We start from the raw sequence: 19,242 nt of genomic DNA, 5'->3' as shown, positions 1-19,242 counted from the left end.
TGCACAAATTCTGAAAATTTTAAAAAATAAATGACAATATATATTAAGTAAATACTTACTAATTTCAAGTGGTTTGTTAGGCATAGGCTACAGGGAAGTATAAGACATCTTGAATTGTTAGTTTTCTATATTAGACTGTAAACCTTGCCACTCATATTAGCTACAGACAACCAGTTCATTAAACAGGAGATACCCTCCCATTTCTCCACTAATGGAGAACGATCCAGGTATAGGCGGCTAGCAGAAATGCCTTGTTAACTCTCTGCTTTTGGAGACTAATTCAGGGACAGGCCTGTAAAGTCCTAGAACTTATTTTTTGCTCTTTATATCTGCAAATGGGAACTGCGTCATGTACTCTTTCTAATTCTATCCTCAACTATTAGGAAGAGATCATTTTTTCCAGAGGTTGAGGCAGGAGAATCTCCATGAGTTTGAGGCCAATCTGGGCTATATAAGGAGTTCAAGTCCAGCTTAGGCTACATAGTGAGACCCTGTCTCAAAATACAAACAAATAAATAACATCTTATATTCCTTTTTTTTAAAAGGCCTATGTATCTATTTGGCGGAAAATAAAATGGGGTCACCCCTCAGCAGCCTGAAATAAAAGGTTATATTTCAATTTCATCTGCACTGTAAGAAATGGGAAAAAATGGGCATAGATGCCTTATATTCAAGTCTTTATGGACCTCCACCAGAGTTCTGCTCTGTACCCAAGAAGTCATTGTCCCTCAGAAGCTGATGTTCAGATGACTCCTTCTTGAGAGATCCTACTCCACAAAGGCTACCTCCCCAGAGACCTGCTCAGTAAATACCTTCAGGAGATAAAGACCATCTCCTTTTGGCCTCACTTTACCTACCACAGGACCCAGGAGTCATGGAAGTCAACCTCTACACTCCTTTAAGTGTCAAGCACTGATAGTATAGGTAGGTGCCAGTTCCTTTTTCAGTTATGGGTATTCAGCAATGCAAGAAAAACTTAGTACAGTCTCTGAATATCCTGAAAAGTTTGCTGATGGTTTCCATAACTTAACAATGACTTTTGATCTGACCTTTTGAGATATCCAGTTCATACTTTATTTTTGCTGCACAGCAGTGGAAATGAAAATGATTATAATGGCTGCAAAACAGGCCAGTGATGAAGCCTTTGCAGCTTCATTCTCCGATAGCCAGCATTATTTGGGTCTAAATAGGGGCCCAAGTGGGATTATAATGCACAGGGCAGATAAGCCAAGTGAAAGTTATACATCAAGGTTATTTTAGCTGCTACGTGAGAAAGGATGCCCAAATGTGTGAATTACAATAAATTCAGGTCTGTTAGTCATGGCTCCGAGGAGATCCCAGTTTTTTTTTAAGCTTCACCTTGAAGAGGCACTCTGTAAATACACTAATTTAGACTCTGAGTCTAGAGAAGCTCAGATTATCTTTAGATAGTACTTTACTAGTCAATCAGCTCCAGATATTAGGAAAAAGCTCCAAAAACACAAACTGAGCACACAAACTGACATAAATCAATTGGTTGATGAAGTTTATTTGTTATTCAATAACTGTGATGAAGCAGAGGACAAACAAGAGCTGGATGAGGAAAGGAGACAGGCTAAAGCCACACAAACCTTATTTAATAAGGTTCATGACAAACCCTGCTCCACTAGAGCAATCTGAGGAAATCCAAAGAAGTTTGGAAACAAGGCAGAGTGCTGCAAGTGCAAGTGAACAGGGAATTGGGCAAAGGAATTTCCTCAGAAACTATGTAGCCCTTGTCAGATCTATCAGAATTTGGCAGAGACCTTTGGCATTGGAAAATAGATTGCCCTCATTCCCCGGGAGAGATGAGGTTATCTGTTACTATGCTGGCGAGGGAAGAAGGCCTAGACAGTGAGTGGTGATGGTACCTGTGGCAATATGCAAGGCTCTCCACACAAGAATATCATTATTATTTCACAGGAGACTTGGGTAACTCTAGATGTATTGGGTAGGTAAATCAAATTCCACTATGATACTGATGCAACTTATTTAGTTCTAGTATGTTTTTTTGTTTTGTTTTTGCCATGAGCATTCAGTATATTCCAATTTTGTTATGGGCCTTGAGGGAGGTAACTGGACAGCTTCCTTTACCCCTACTCTATAATGCTTTTTGGAAGATATCTTTTCCCAAGTTGCCTTTATGGTGTTCCCAGAGTGCCCTATATTGACAATTGCATGAGATATAAGCATCCTACTCAGGACTACTCTGATACTCGGACTTCTGCCGACAAATGTCCTGGTTCCCAAGGACTCAGCCAATCTGACCTCATGGGTCCTGATGTCTCTGCTCTGAGAAGACCCTTAAGCATGGTATGACCGCACCATGGCGAGGACTGCCAAGGCTACTCTAGGAGTTATTCAACTAACAGACTTTAATCTATATCCTCACAGAAGACAGGATTTCCACAAGGAAGAAGCTAGACTGGAATTAAAGCCCATGATTGTAGTACTTTTTTCACAAACACTTTTCTTTGTGAATCATTAGGTTTGAAAACAGAAGCATTTGGCAAACTTTTGTTTTTGTTTCAGAACTATGCATCAGGTTAGAATCACAACCATGGCACTCTTTCCTTCAGGAACACAAATGTGGCCATCTGTTGGGGACTACAACTTATAAAATGAATCTAGGGGACATCCAAAGTTGTCCTTGTTTTGCCCTTTGGGCCAGATTGGAATGCAGAAACTCCCTGCTCTTTTCTGGTCACAGGTAGAAGGCCAGACCTAATGACCACTGTGGTGCTCACAGGGCAAGATAAGACCTGCTTGAGGATATAAGGCATCTGAAGTAACTACTGTTTCCTTATTGCCCCCATGTCTTGCCCTCGTTCTTCTCCTTCCAAGAATGATTTGTTCTTACTAGCTCATCATAGTCACCATTACTTTCCCTGGAAATACACACTACCCTTCATCCATTGTGCTTGATGCATATGTAATGATTAATTACCAAGGTTCTGGGTAACTCATGGCCTTTTGTCCCCTGGAAACAACTTGTCCTCACAGATCTCTGCTGCACCTGCCATTTCTATATCTTGCTTTTTCTTTCCTGCAATGTAGCGTAGCACTTGGCAAGAGATTGGGGACTCACTGCAGGGGCTCTTAGTAACTGATGTCATGAAAATGGTTGTGTCTAGCCATGTTTTCCAGAATCATGGAATGAATTAAGTTCATGAATCGAGGCTCCACTGTCTTGATAATTTTTAACTATATCATTACTGGTGCCATACCACTCTCCATGCAATATACCCATTTTACAAATAGTCAAAGCATTAGGAAAATATCTCCTAGTACAAGATCTCAGAGCCATCAGTGAGGCAGTAGCACATATTCATCCATTAGTACAAGACCCATATACACTTTTAGTGTAAATCCCAGGAGACACTAAGTTCTTCTCTGCCATTGACCTCAAAATTGCTGTCTTTTCTATCCCAGTGGGTTCTATTCCTAATATTTATTTATATTTCAATTGGAGGATCTCCAGTCAGGATTTCACCAACAGTATATTGGTTTGTCTTGCTTCAGTGCTTTAGAGATAGCCCTGACTTGTTTTCATGGGCTTTAGCTCAGGACCTAGGAGACATAAAGTTCAAAAGTGAAGGCTTATTACAGTACGTAGATGATCTCATTTTTAGCCCCACTAAGGAGTTATCTGATAAAATTAGTATTATGACTCTCAATTTGCTCTCAAAACAGGGTTCTAAAGTGTCCCAACACAAGACCCATATCTCTCAAGAAAAGATGATATATCCAAGATATGTTTTAACCCCAAGTCAAAGACAATAGCCTTCAAGCAGAACAGAGGCAACCTGCTGTCTAAATCCTCCAGAGTCCAAACAGCAACTCAGGACTTCCTTGAGAATGGCAAATTTTTGCCACATATATGGATACTCCATGTTGGAGTAATAGCCAAACCACTGTATAAGGCAACTGAAGGACAAGATACTGAATGCTTAAAGCAGACAGCACCTGCTCAAGAATTTTTAAGGCCTTAAAACTGGCCTTACCATAGGCCCCAGCATGAGGGGTCCCAGATCTAACATATTTTCTCTTTTTGAGTATAAGAGCAGGGAGTAGCCAGAGGAATCCTAGCTCAAAGTCTAGACTAAGAAAATAAAACCTAACAAAAACAAAACAAAAAAATTTACTTAATTTTCCAAGAGACTATCAATGGTGTTGAACTTATAGCAGATGTGCCATAGTGGGCTCTTTATATCATTGAAAGCTCTAAGGGGTTTACCATAACTGGACTAGATGGAGTAATACAGGGCTGTCCTAGCTGCCTGCAAGTAGTAGCCACTGTGGCATTCTTAATCTGGTAAGTTTCTAAGGCAATTTTAGTACAAAAGCTTTTAAGTTTATCTCTACATCAGTTTAAGGCTCTGTTAGAACTCAAGGGACATTTGTGGATGAGTAGAGACAGTTTCCCTAAACATCAGGCTATTATTATTGAAAACTCAGATGTCTCCATTCAGTCCTCCACTGTTTTAAACTTTGCCATGTTCCTTCCAACTAAATGATTGATAGTACATGAGTGTGAGCAGCTCATTGCCCAAAATTATGCCAGTCATCCCAATCTGAGGGAATAGTCATTAATAAGGCTGGCTATCACATGGTTCACTGATAGCAGCAGTTTCAAAAAAGGATGGCATTAGGAGGGAAACTTGTGCTGTATTCCACCCCAGCCAATTCTTCGAAACAAGAGGATTTTCCTCTGGGACTTCTGCCCAGAAGACAGAACTTATTGACCACACCCAGGCTCTCCAACTCACCCATGGCAAGAGTGTCAATGCATATATATGGACTCCAAATATGCCTTTCTCGTCCTACATTCACATGCAGCCATCTGGAAAGAAAGGACTTTTTAGTAGTTTTTAGCCTCTGATAAAACATGGACAAGAAATCACCAACCTCCTTGAGACAGTAAATCTCCTAAATGAGTTCAAAGTTGTCCATTGCAAAGGATGTCAAGCCCACATGGATCCTGTCTTCCAGGGAAATTCTAAGGCAGATTACACTTGCAAACAGGCTGCTCTCCAATATGATTCTTCTCCATCAACAGTTCTACCCAGAGTTTCATTCCAAGATCTTAGAACCACAATATTGTATAGTAGAACTTCAAATAATTGATAATGATGGAGGAGCTCAAAAGGGCCAGTGATGGTATGTGGGACCTCAACAAATATTGCTACATTGAGTGCAATGAAAATTCATTAATTCTCTACCTGAGGGCTTTTACCTAGGGCAGGTTACCACAACCAGTATGGCATGTAGATCATAGGACCAGATAATGAATCCCTAAAGCCGACAGCACCTGCTCAAGCACTTTTAAGACATTAAAGCTGGCCTTATTTTAGGTCCCAGCATTAGGAATCCCAGACCCAGCTAAGATATTTTCTTACTTTGAGTCTAAGAGCAGAGGGTAGCCACAGGAATGCTAGGTCCAAGTGTAGCTAAGAAAACCAAAACAAAATAAAACAAATTGCTCACTCTCTCCCATTGCCTGAACCAGTACAAAAACATACGTACTCCCCTGTAGAAGACTAGCAAATAACTTCAGCCACATGTCTATATTTAAGGGATATACACATCTCCTGGTATGCATTGCCATCTGTACTGGGTGGATAGAGCCCTTCTCCACCAGGTCAGAATGGGCCCTAGAGGTTGTAAAAGTCCTTCATAAAGAAATAATACCTAGGTTTGGACTGGCTAGATCTACCCAGAGCGATTGTGGACTCTCTTTCACATTCAAATCACAGAAGGTGTTGCCAAGGGAGTAGGAATTAAGTATAACCTCCATGTAACATTCAAACCCCAATCATCAGCAAAGGTTGAGAGAACTGATAAGCCTTTCAAACAAAGCTTAGCCAAGTTGTATCAACAAACCTACTATAAGTGGCTAGGTTTCCTTACAGTTTCCTTAATGAGACCAGGTAGCTCTCATGCCCAAATTTATTCTCAGCCCATTTGAGGTACTCTGGGAAAGGCCCTTTTTGATATTTCATCTACTCACTGACACTAAAACCTCCTAAATCATTCAACATGTGACCTATCTAGGAACTTTCCAATAGGCCTTCCACGAAAATAGAAACAAGATTCTTCCACTCCCAAGGACTAACAATAATTGTCAACTCAAAGTCCACACTGGTGGTCAGTTTGTAATCAAGACTTCAAAAGAAGGTAGACACTAGGACCAACTTTCACCCAAAGGAAAGGTCTTTCTACAACACTATTAATCACTCCTCTGACTTTGAGGTACAGGGAATAAATAGTTGGATTCACCTCTCCATGTTAAAGCCCAAGCCACCTGATATACCAGAAGGTAAAGAAAATGGACCATGAATTTCATACTCCTGTGGACCAGTAGATGACCTCAAGTTTCTTTTACAAAACAAAACAAAACAAAACAAACAAACAAACAAAAAACACCAACTACTCTGGTGAATCAGATAATTAAAATGGTCTGTTTCTCTATTATTTACTTTTCTTACTCCTGAGGCAAAATACCCAACACCCGAAGAGAAAAGAGGAAAAGTTTATTTAGCTCACAGTTTGTAAAGGATTCAGTCCATAACCAGCTGGCTCCAAGGCAGGGTGGTGTAGCAGAGGAGCAACATTTCATGGAGGCAGAAGACAGCAAATGCAATAAGTGTGAAAAGGGAGGAGAGCAAGGCTCATTTCCTCCCTTATATTGTATGCAGGTTCCCCACCCTAGGGTAGGTATAGCACTCACACCCCCAGTCCCAGCACTAGACAAAGAACCTATCACAAACTCTAGATTCAGCAGCTTCCAAATTGTCCTCCCACCACGACTACAAGAGGTTTTGAGGAGACATCCAGACACAAACTATAACAGTTCCTTCTAAGTAAATTGTGTGAGTCATCTTAGTACTATCTTGTTCACCACATTTAATGTTCCTATTGCAAAGTATAATATCATATTTTTTGGATCTTTTCTGTTTCTTTTGGGATTACACTGTACTATTCAAAATCTACCTCTAATATAGAGATAATAAACAGACTATTTAGATAAGACCTTAAAGGTACTCATATGCTTCTCCTATCAACAGCCACCCAAGAACTTGACAGACAGCCTAGATGAACTTGTAGGGTATTGTCTTTCATCAAGACCATATGGAATCACTAGCATTCATGGCTGTGCAATACCACAGGGGCTAAATATCCTAACAGCTGAAACAAAGGGCCTATGATTGTTCCTAAAAGAGGAATGTAATTTCTGTGTCAATAGTTTTAAAACTGTAAAAGAAAGAGCTCAAAACTTGTCTGAATGTGCTTCTAACATCTGTGAAGAATTATTTGAGTCATGGATGTCCTGCCCAAATATCTGCAATTGTAAGTCTTGGTTACTATCCTGGACAGGTCCTTTATTAATGATTCTCATAACCTTATTATTTAGGTCTTACCTACTTAGTCACTTAGTCAAATTTGTTTGTTCTTGTTTGATTATTATCAAACTAGTAGTAATGACCATAACTCAAGATGGGAAGTTGCTTTTATCTCCATGATTCATCAAGAAATCTTCAGAAGAAGGACTCAGTTCCCTAGACCTCATAGATCAGTTAGGGCAATGCCTTCTTGGTCTCTTAACAGGTAGGGCCAACACCCCTATTCAAGCAGATATAGCTATAGAATATTGAATTTCCTCTTTCAACAACCTTTAAAGATTTTCATCCACCAAGACTCTAAGTGGACAATATTACAGTTAGGAACAAGGCAGCTGAGTGAGTCATTCCCTTCCCTCCTTTTAACTATAAACAGCACTCAACAGCTAGTTCTGCTTCCATTACCCTAAGGGAGGTAGAAAATAAAACATCAAAAGCCTAGGAGATCACCAATGTTTTAGTAAAAAGCACAAGAGCCAAAGCAATGGTAACATTGAAGGTTCAGTGGGAGGTGCCTAAAGTGGGAGTTGTCCGACTTTCAAATACTGAAAGCATAGGATATTGGCCCCTTCATTCTGTTGCTACCTTTGATGGGTTTGCAGTGATTCTTTGTCACTCTAGCACGTGTGTTGCTCTGTTTTGGACCTTTTCTGGCATAGACTGGCCCTGATCACAACTTCCCATGATCTTTAATAAATGTAGGTCCTTACTACTTACTACTGGGCAAACACTTGGTAATATCTGCCTCATTGTACACGAGAACCTTGACTATTATTGGCCCATTCAACTGTTTCAATCATATCTTTTTTTTCTTTTTTCTTTTAAAAAACAAAAGAAGGAAAACATATCAATGAACAGACATCCATTTACAAAATAGCATAAGAACAATACAAACAAAACAGAGTTACAGGCAAAGTTGTAGGAAATTAACCATGGTTGTTGTATTACTTATTGATAACTTCAAAGTGGTTTCTCAGGAAAACAGAGATATACAAGATTGATCAAACAAGTAATCATTAACTGTTCCTTTCTGTAGAGAAATAGAAGACAGTAGTACAACTATGTTAGCTATCCTGTATAAACATACTTACATAATTTCCCCTTCTTTCCCTTCTCTTTTCCCACAGCCCAGTTTCCCTTTACTTTCGAGCATTTTCCTTTCATTTCACAATGTCTATCATACCTCCTAGTTTTTATTCACTCCTTCAGGTCTTACACTAGTGAGACAATATGATTCTTACTCATGCAGGTCTGATTTATTTTACTTATGAGTATTTTCTCTAGTTGTGACCACTTACTATGAAAGCCTCAAGTTTATGAAAGATATTTCTTTAAGTAGGGAAAAAAGTAATAGAATGGAATAAATAAACTATATATCAGTCATACAAATATATGATTTGATAGAATAAATATGGGTCATTCATTATTCCAAAGGAAAAAAGTAAGAAAATATCTCAATATTAATGATCATCACAAAGTTTTTAAGAAAACATTGTTCATTAAATACTTTTAAAATATGTTCTCTGCTAGTTTCCTTTAGAAGTAATAGTGAAGTGAGGAGATAGAAGGAAGTTAGGGCAATGGTACTGAATATTTAACCTAAATAAAGTCAGAGTTAAATTGAGTTGACATATAAAGAGCACAAGTAATTAATTTTAGTAAACTGACAGTCAGGGCCTAATAGAAAGGAAAAGACAGAGGACAGGTTCCTCATAGAAGGCCTGGCATCAACTGGCATTATCCTCCCATTCTGTCACATTCACCTGTACCGAAAACTAAAACCTTCCAGACTTAAACATCTATGTTTTTATTAACTTTCAGAAGGCCCCTTCCTGGCAGCAGGGAAGCTCTTTCTATTCTTCCTAAATAAACAATACACTGGGTCATTGCAATCACTTCGTGTTTTGTTGGCTTGAATCTTCTGTTGCACCAAAACAAGGGCCCAGAGCAGGGGGGAGCTGGTTACAAAAGGACAAGAATTACTTAATTTACTTACTTAGGTAAAAATACAATGATTTGTAATCATATAAAGTGGATAATTTCCACCTCAAAAGTGCCATTAGTTTAGCAATGAGGACATTTATGTCAGTTTTTATGAAGTCACATGGCTAAAGACTGAACATACTTGGACCTAAATTCCTTACATAAGGAAGTTCTACAGTAGTGTCTCAAGAAGAGTACAACAAGCATTAATTTCCTACCACTTTGTTTGTAACTCCGTATTGTCTGTACTGTTCTTTTGCTTTTTTGTAAAAGGTTGTCTGTCTGTTAATGTTTTTCTCCTTTTATTTTAAAAAAAAAAAAAAAAAAAAAAGAAGAGCCCTAAGAATGCACACAAAAATGGTTTGGAACAAGTTTTTCAAGAACGGACATAAAGAGAAGAAACCAGATTCCCTGGTCAACAACATTTGACATCACAAGCTCAATATCATCTACAGAGAATAGAGCAACTCTGTTTAAAAAGAAATATGTGACCTCTGAAGAATAATGGTGACATATGTGTAAAAGAACCCTTAAATTCCCACTTGTTTCCATTCAGTTGATAAATAACTTCTCCCTTTAGTCATCCTATAAATTTACCCTCTGAAACAGAAGATGTTAAAACAGAATTTTAAAAGTTCAGTTTTAGAACTTTAAAGCTATTTTTCCAGCTTTATCATTCTGAAAGTAAAACTCCCTTCCCCATCCCTAGTATTAGTATACATGACTAAGTGAGATAGAAATGAATATATAATCAGAAAGGGGTTGGGTCCTCAAGGAAGTCAGCAAAAAGATAATAATATCAAATTGTGGCTGGAGGGGCTGGGGATTTAGCTCAGCGGCAAAGCGTCTGCCTGGCAAGCGCAAGGTCGTGAGTTCGGTTCCCGGTACTGGAGAAAAACCAAAAAAAAAAAAAAAAAAAAAATTGTGGCTGGAGACAAATTGGAAAAGAACCAGGCCTGCAAGCCTCCCAATAAACAGCAGCTTGAGATTGTACTGTAATTAACCCTTCCTGGTCCAGTGAGCCCACATAGTCATCAGACACATATGTGTGTGATCAGAGCATCTGGACTCATCTCATTCTAAGAATGCCTTTGTTTTTCCCATATATCCTTGCCATATGGCTAATTTTACTGTTGGACCTCTATTAACTAAGCAACTATACTTGTAATCCTATAGGATGATTATAGTTTGACCCATTTTGTACCTGTGTGGTGATTTTGCTGTATAAATTACCTTTGACAAAGAGCCTCAGTGGTTCCCCACTTAAGACCCCTCCTTGGAATCCAGGAGCTATTTGTGTTCATCTTATTTGCAATAAAATCCTCCTAACTTCCTCTTTTAGTTTGTAACATCATTGCTTACTGTTGTGAGACCATAAACTCAGCAGATTTGACATCTAACAGAAAGACAGTTTTCTCCATAATATTATTACAAAATGATTTTCACTACAAGCAGAGTTTTCAACAATTTTCTGGTCCTTTTTGTGGGCTAAAACCTGTTTACACATGATTATATTCTGGCTTTTATTTTACCCTAGTGTGTAGAGCAGGTTGTGGCCTTCTCTTGAGAGGCTCCATGCTGTGTAGACTAGAATCTTTCAGGTTGTGCTTTACATTGATTAACACCTTTTTATAAAATACCATGTTGCTATATTAATGCTGATGTTTAATGATCTGGTAACTCATATGTACAATTAATCACCAGATTTTGGACAAAATATATTTATTGCAAAAAAAAAATAGTTTCATAACATAAATGTGAAGCATAAACTGATAAATAAATATTTCTAATAAAAATTTTCATCTACAAAACTCATTTAAATCAAGGACACAGAAATTATTATTATTCACAGATGACATGATACTCTACATGGAAGAACCCAAAAACTCCACCAAAAGACTACTAGAATTAATAAACAAAGTCAGCACCATAGTGGATACAAAGTCAACTCTCAAAAATCAATAGCATTCCTACACACAAACAACAAAGAAACTGAGAGAGAAATTAAGGAAACTGCACCTATCACAATAGTATACAGAAAACTGAAATACTTAGGAATCAATCTAACAAAAGAAGTAAAAGATCTTTACAGTGGAAACTACAATATTCTGAAAAAAGAGATCAAAGAAAATTTCAGAAAATGGAAAGATATTCCTTGCTCATGGATTGGAAGAACTAACACTGTGAAAATGGCCATACTCCCAAAATTGTTATACAGATTCAACACAATCCCAATTAATATACCATTAGCATACCTCACACATTAACAGAAAACATTCCTAAAATTTATCTGGAATGAGAAGAGACTCTGAATAACAAAAGCAACACTGGACACCAAAGATAAGTCAGGTAGAATTACAATCCCTGACTTGAAATTATACTACAAGGCCACTGTGATAAAATCAGCATGGTATTGTCGAAAAAACAGACCTGAGGATCAATGGAACAGACTGGAAGATGCAGCCACAACCACAAACACACTCAGCTAAGTTATTTTTAACAAAGGGTCAGACAAATTCAGTAGAAGAAAGATAGCCTCTTTAATAAATGATACTGGAAAAACTGGCTCACCACCTGTCCAAAACTGAAACTAGACCCATGTGTATCAGCATGCACCAAACTCACGTCAAAATGGATCTCAATATTAAAACAGTAACACTAAATCTACTGGAAGGCAAAGTAGGTAAAAATCTTTAAGACATAGGGATAGGCAGAGACTTCATGAACAAAAACCAAACTGCACGGGAAAAATTTCAAAGAATCAACAACCGGGATCTTATCTTATTGAAAAGTTTTTGCACAGCTAAAGAAATCATTAGCATAGTAAAAAGAACACTTAAAAATAGGGAAAAAAATTTAGCCAAGTTTCCCCCGGCCAAAGAACTTGAATATAAAACATATAAAGAACTAAAAGAAATCAGCTGCCCCAAATTTAAAGGCCCAATACAAAAATGGGAATCTGAGATGAACATACATTTTTCAGATAAAGAAACATAAATGGCAAATAAATACCTGAAAAAATGTTCAACGTCATTAGTCATTTGAGAAATGCAAATTGAGACAACACTGGTATTCCATTTCACCCCAGAAAGAATGGTTATCATCAAGAAATCAACCACTAATAAATGCTGGAGAGGCTGTGGGGAGAAAGGAACACTCCTCCACTGTTGGTTGGAGTGTAGACTGGTAAAACCCGTGTGGCTATCAGTCTGGAGATTCCTCAGTAAACTAAAACTAGAGGTCTCATTGAACCCACCTATTTTCCGTTTGGATATTTTTCCAGAAGAACTAAAAACATCATACCACATCAATATATGTGCACCCATATTTATAGCTGCACAATTTGTAATAACTAAATCATGGAAGCAGCCCAAATGCCCATCAACTGAGGAATGGATAAAACAGATTTGGTATTTTTACATAATGGAATATTACTCAACTGTAAAGAAAGAAAACTTGAGGTTTTCATAGGTAAATTGATGCAACTAGAGACCACACTCATGAGCAAAATAAATTAGACCTGCATATGTAAACATCATATTATCTCACTAGTGTAAGAATCTGAAAGAGTAAAAAAAATCTGAAAGATATAATAGATAATGTGAAAGGGAAAGAAACTGCTCAAAGGAAAGAACATCTGGGATGAGGGAAAAGAGAAAAAGAAAGAAGGGAAAATTGTGTATATATATATGATAGCTAAGAGAGTTGTACTACTAACTTCTATTGCTTGAAACAGTTAATGTTTAATTGTTTGATCAATCTTACATGGCTATATTTATTTACTTGTGTAACCAATTTGAAGGTAACTATGTAGTACAACAACCATTTTTAATTTCCTGTTACCTTGTCTAAAATTCTGTATTGCTTCTATTATTTGGTGGTTGTTTTGTTTATGTCTGTTTCTTTGTTAATGTGTTATTCTTTTACATTTTAAAAAATTTAATAAATCAAAGACACATAAATACAGGACTTATCTAAATTCTTATAAATCAAACCAGGTCAGTGAGATTATACTGGACTTACCAGATCAGCAAATGTTTGAATCCTCTCATATGTATCATATATAGAGAAAGCAACTCAATACTGGGGGTTCAGAGTCACCACACTATGCTGAAAGCCTCATGAGTCTGAGTCAACATGAACTCCACCTCTCTCTCTTGCTTCAGATCATCTAGATCCCCCTGCCTGACTTGGCCTACTTCAACTGCTTGCTGTGCAGACTCTGACTTTGAACCAGCTTTGCATTCACGAGTATTTTGCCCCTTCTCTGGAACTCTGCCTGGTTCTTAATCTTGTTTAGCTACCTATGGTGACATTTAATATCTCTGTAGATTCTTTACCTTGGCTTTCAGTTGTTCCTCTTCTAATCCTGCAGTTAACATTTTTTCCCATATATATATATACATAGACTGCAAAAACTATATACATTTCAAGCAAAGAAAAATAATATGGCGTTTTCTCAACAGATGGTGCTACCATCATATGGGGGACCCTACAGGATATCATATATTGTAGAAGACCTGCTATACTATTGGCACTTAGAGAAGAAATTAAAAATGCATGAGCAACAATCTCAATGACCAAGATTATCGAAGCAACAATTTGCTGCACTAGTAACTGTCTGGAAGCTAATGGCTGCCACTTTGAGCACCTTTTGTACCTGTAGAGGACAAAGATAACTTGTATAATTCTCATAATGTCTCAATAAATTTAATACTAAAATAGTTACACCAGTTTATCTTTTCCTGTAGTGTGTATACATTTTTGGTGGGATAGATAGATGATAGATAGATACATAGATAGATAGATAGATAGATGGAAGATAGATATGTGTGTGTAATAAAGTGTGATGTATACTTGTTACAGATATTAGTTGTTAAGATTGAAATAAAAGAACTAGTGATTGCCTGGCTTAATGACGACCAACTGACCCTTGAATACAAGGCCGTATAAGGTAGATGATATTGATATACTTCAAGAGTATATTATTATTCATTGAATTCTTACAGTGTTGAAAGACACAAATGTGTTCATTCTATGTTACTGGCATTGTACCTCTTGTAGGGAAAAGTACTTCTGTGAATGCAAGTATCAAAACATCTGCTCTCCTATTTGTCCAAATAGCCTACATTTCAACTTTTACAGGTATTTTTTAAGTCCTGATGGCAGGCAAATAAATTCATACAGTTGACACCTGGAGTTAGGCTATTTGTCAAGTGCCCAGTAATATCACTACAAAATTTAGAAGCCAATTTGACATCCATTTTTAGCCCTCGGTCTCCTTTTCATATGATAAAGTGATATAGAAATTTTTGTTTTGCTAAAAATCTTGGCATTACAGTTTTGGCATCTATATACTCTAGGCAGTGAACACTTTCTCCATAACATTACTCTAAATAAAAATCTAAGTTTAGAATAGAATTGTAATTCCTTTAATTATTCAGGTGAGAGCAAAGATATTAATTCTAATTGGAGCACTTTTGTTTAGAAAATGAATTTTAACGTGTTTGGTTACTGGGTTAGTCACACTAATCACCTGATAAGGCTTCTTAATTATGTGATGACTTAGAGTCAAACAACAATGAATAAACAGAGGCAATGAATTCCAATAGTTCTTAGAAAAAAATGGGAAACTGACTAATCTGACAGTAGAAAGAATATATGTGCAAAAGGCTGAATTTGTAACTAGAGCTAACACTACTATACATATGATGACCTGGGAATGACGTATTTTTTAAAAATATATATATTAGTACATGTTTGCCATACTTAATGATCATATTCACCATGGGGAATTCGTACTTATACATAACACATCTTAAGTCTTTGCTCAGTTGGTCATTTTCTTCTCCCCTCCTTCTAACCCTTCTTCCCCTCTCCACTTACAAAAGCTCTGTTTACATTTTTTCTTCATTTTTTCTTACATCTTTTTTTCTTACTTCCCTCCCCATCTTCTTCCCCTTCCTATTTGAAAAAAGGTCTTCCTACTTATTAATATCCATCCTCTACCTTGCTCTGTTACATTAATAATACCCCTTAGTTATTGTGGGCTGATCAGGCCCACAATCTCTCAAATGAGTGAACGGTAAAGGTTTAAGCAAATGAGAAAGTTGAAATGATTTCAGGGCTCTAGAGGGGTTCAACCCTATTACAGACTTTGAGGTTTTCTGGGTTGATGCCCAGACTTCCATGAGCGGCCCTTGTTTATTAGGTTTTCAGATAAAGGAGGGGCATACTGAATAACATGCAAGAATCTGGGTAGGACTTGAGAAATCCATTATGGAATTCTCCAAGAAATATTTATGTTAATTTAGGAGAACTATGTTATCTCCAGGAAGGCTTTCACTGCAGGAGTGAGATGCCTGCAGCTACAGTCTCCTCAAGTTAATGAGGGTTGGAACCAGAAGTTCTCCTCTGTGACCTTATCTTGTTCTTTGAGGCCGCATGCCTTCATCCACCATTTAGGTCTCACCAGTACCAGTGTCTCACAAGTAAACATGGAAAGCCAATTGGTTAATATTAAATCTTGCTCAGAGCTGCTTCACAGTGGTCTCTGCCATTGCTCCTTATTGATACTTTGAAATTTTTACACAAGAGAAATAACCTCACATTTAAATTTGTATTTCCAATTTATCTCATTTAAGATTATGGTCTCCAGGTGCATATATTTATCTAAAAATGCCTCAATTTTGTCATTCTTCATTGCAGAGTAGCACTCTAATGTATATAAATACATTTTCTTTATTGATTCATCTGTTCATGGACATATGGGCTTATTCCCAGATTTAGCTATCATAAATTTTGCTGTCATAAATATGGGTATGCATGGTGGTATGATTTTAATTCTTTTGGTAAGATACCTAAAAGGGGAAGAGCTAAATCAAATGGAGTCTCTAGTTTTAGTTTTTTAAGGAATCTTCATATTGATTTCCATAGTGGTTGTACCAATTCACACTGTCATGAACAATGGAAAAATATTTGTTAATTAATGCAATCTTACCAGCATCTTATATTTGTTGATTTCTTGATGATAGCCATTGTTTATGGAGTGAAAGGAAATGTCAAATTTGTTTCAATTTTCATTTCTTAAATGGCCAGAAATTTCAACATATTTTCAGGTATTTATTGGCTGTTTGCAGCTTTTCATCTGACAAATGTTTATATTCATTTCAGATGCCCATTTTTGGATTGTGTGTTTAAATTTGTGGAATCTAATTTTTATTTTAGTTCTAATAAATACTATATATTAGCCCTCTGAGAGGTAGCTGACAAATATTTTCCCATTCTGAAGATTGTCTCATTGTTCTTTAGTTGATTTCCTTTGCTATGCACAAGTTTTTCAATTGGCTGTCATCTCATTTGTTGATTCCTTGAAATATTTCTTGGCAACCAGGATTTTATTCATAAATGGCTTGCCTACATCTATGTCTTCAAGAGTTTAACCTATCCTATCTACCAGCAGACTAAGTGTTTCTGTTTTAATACTTAGATCTTTGACTCATTTCAATTATAGCTTAGTGTGTGGTAAGAGGTATGAGTCCACATTCAGTGTTCAGCAGGTACATAGTCAGTTTTTCTAGCAACATTTGTTAAAGAGGTTAGCTTTCCTCCAGAGAAGGTTTATCACTCATTTGTCAAAAATAACATAGCTGAATTTTCCTGCAGTCCTATGTAGTGTCCTCAATAAGCATTTATTTTTAATTTTTTTTATTTTCAAAGCAAAAGGAGGAAAACATTAACAGACAGACAACCATTTACAAAATAGCAAAAGAAGAGTAAAGCAATACAGATATACAAACAAAGTGGTAGGAAATTAACAATGCTTGTTGTCTTACATATTGATATCTTCACAGTGGTTTCTCATGAAAACAAATAGAGACACGCAATATTGATCAATCAAGGACTCATTAACTGTTTCCTTCAGCAAAGAAATAGAAGACAGTAGATCATCTATGTTAACTATCCTGTATATACATATGTACAAAATTTCTCCTTCTTTTCTTCTCTCTTCCCACATCCCAGTTACCCTTTATCCTTGAGCATTTTCCTTTCATTTCACAATGTCTACTATACCTCCAAGTTTTCATTAACTCTTTCAGGTTTTACACTAGTGAAACAATGCTGTGCTTGCACATGCAGGTCTGATTTATTTCACTTATGAGTAAGGTCTCTAATTGTGACCATTTACCTATAAAAGCGTCGAGTTTATCTTTCTTTATAGCTGAGTAATATTCCATGATATAAAAGTACCACAATTTTTTTATCCAATCCTCGGTGGATGGATGTTTGGGTTGCTTCCACAATTTAGCAATTACAAATTGTGCTGCTATGAACATAGGTGCACATATATCGCTGTGATATGATGTTTTTAAATCTTCTGGGAAAATACTCAGAAGGGGAATAGCTGGGTTGAATGGGATCTCTAGTCCTAGTTTGTTGAGGAGTCTCCAAACTGATTTCCACAGTGGCTTCACCAGTCTGTGTTTCCACCAGCAGAGGAGAAGAGTTCCTATTTCTCCACAGCCTCGCCAGGATTTGTTATTGGTTGATTTCTTAATGCTAGCTCTTCTTACTGGGTAAGGTAGAATCTCAATGTTGTTTTAATTTGCATTTGTTGAATGACTAATGATGTTGACCATTTTCTCATGTTTTTATTTGTCATTTGTATTTCATGTCATTTGTATTTTCATGTATCATCTCAGCTGCCATTTTTGGATTGGTTCTTTGAATTTGGGGGTGCAGATATATTTTAATTCTTTTTATGTTCTAGATAGAAGTCCTTTGTCTGAGGGACAGTCAGCTAAAATTTTTTCCAAGTTTGTGGGTTATCTTTTGACTCTGCTGGTGATTTCTTTAGATGTGCAGAAACTTTTCAGTAGGATGAGATCTGCAATGTTAGTACTTTGAAGTGTTTCACGTGCAGTTTTGTTTTTGTTCATGAACTCTCTGCCTACCCCTATGTCTTCAAGGTTTTTACCTACTTTCTCTTCCAATAGATTTAGTGTTTCTGTTTTAATATTGAGATATGTGATCCATTTTGACATAAGTTTGGTGCATGGTGATAGACTTGGGTCTATTTTCAGTCTTTGAGAGGTGACAAGCCAATTTTTTGAGCACCATTGATTAAAGAGGCTATCGTTGTTCCAGTGAGTTTGTTTTGCCCCTTTATCAAAGATGAGGTGGTTGAGTGTGTTTTTGGTTGTGGCTGTTTCTTCCAGTCTGTTCCATTGATCCTCAGGTCTGTGTTTTAGCCATGACCAGGTTGATTTTATGACAGTAGTTTTGTAGTATAATTTCAGGTCAGGGATTGTGATTCCACCTGACTTGTCCTTATTGCCCAGGATTGCTTTTGCTATTCTGGGTCTTTTCTGGTTTCAGATGAATTTAAGAAGAAGCATTTTTTATAGAACACACAACTTGTCCCTAGGTTAGAAGAGACTTGAAAATTATACTTATCCTGAAAATCACAATAGTCTATGGCCATACCAGCCTGAGTGCACCTGATTTTGTCAGAAAGATATAATATAATATTATCTATCTCCAAACTACACACATTTATGAATCATAAATCTATTTCTTCAAAGAGTACCTCCAATTGTCCCTTTAGATCTTCTTCTTCTTCTTCTTCCTCTTCTTCTTCTTCTTCTCTCTCTCTCTCTGTCTCTCTCTCTCTCTCTCTCTCCGTCTCTCTCTCTCTGTCTCTCTCTCTCTCTCTCTCTCCGTCTCTCTCTCTCTCTCTCTCTCTCTCTTCTTCTTCTTCTTCTTCTTCTTCTTCTTCTTCTTCTTCGTCTTCTTCTTCCCTCTCTCTCTCTTTTTCTCTCTCTCTCTGTCCTCTCTTTCT

General features: G+C 37.0%; 1 protein-coding gene across 1 annotated transcript in view; it reads right to left on the bottom strand.

Moving 5' to 3' along the window:
- The window catches only part of Pcdh11x (protocadherin 11 X-linked), a 937,510-nt gene that overhangs the window by 258,423 nt on the left and 659,845 nt on the right, over positions 1–19,242 (bottom strand). The window lies entirely within an intron of this gene.

Source organism: Chinchilla lanigera, unplaced genomic scaffold (assembly GCF_000276665.1).
Source record: "Chinchilla lanigera isolate Chin_1 unplaced genomic scaffold, ChiLan1.0 scaffold00124, whole genome shotgun sequence".
NCBI classification, from domain to species: domain Eukaryota; kingdom Metazoa; phylum Chordata; class Mammalia; order Rodentia; family Chinchillidae; genus Chinchilla; species Chinchilla lanigera.
Note: the sequence above shows the minus strand (reverse complement) of the source record. Positions and strands in the feature narration are given on the sequence as shown.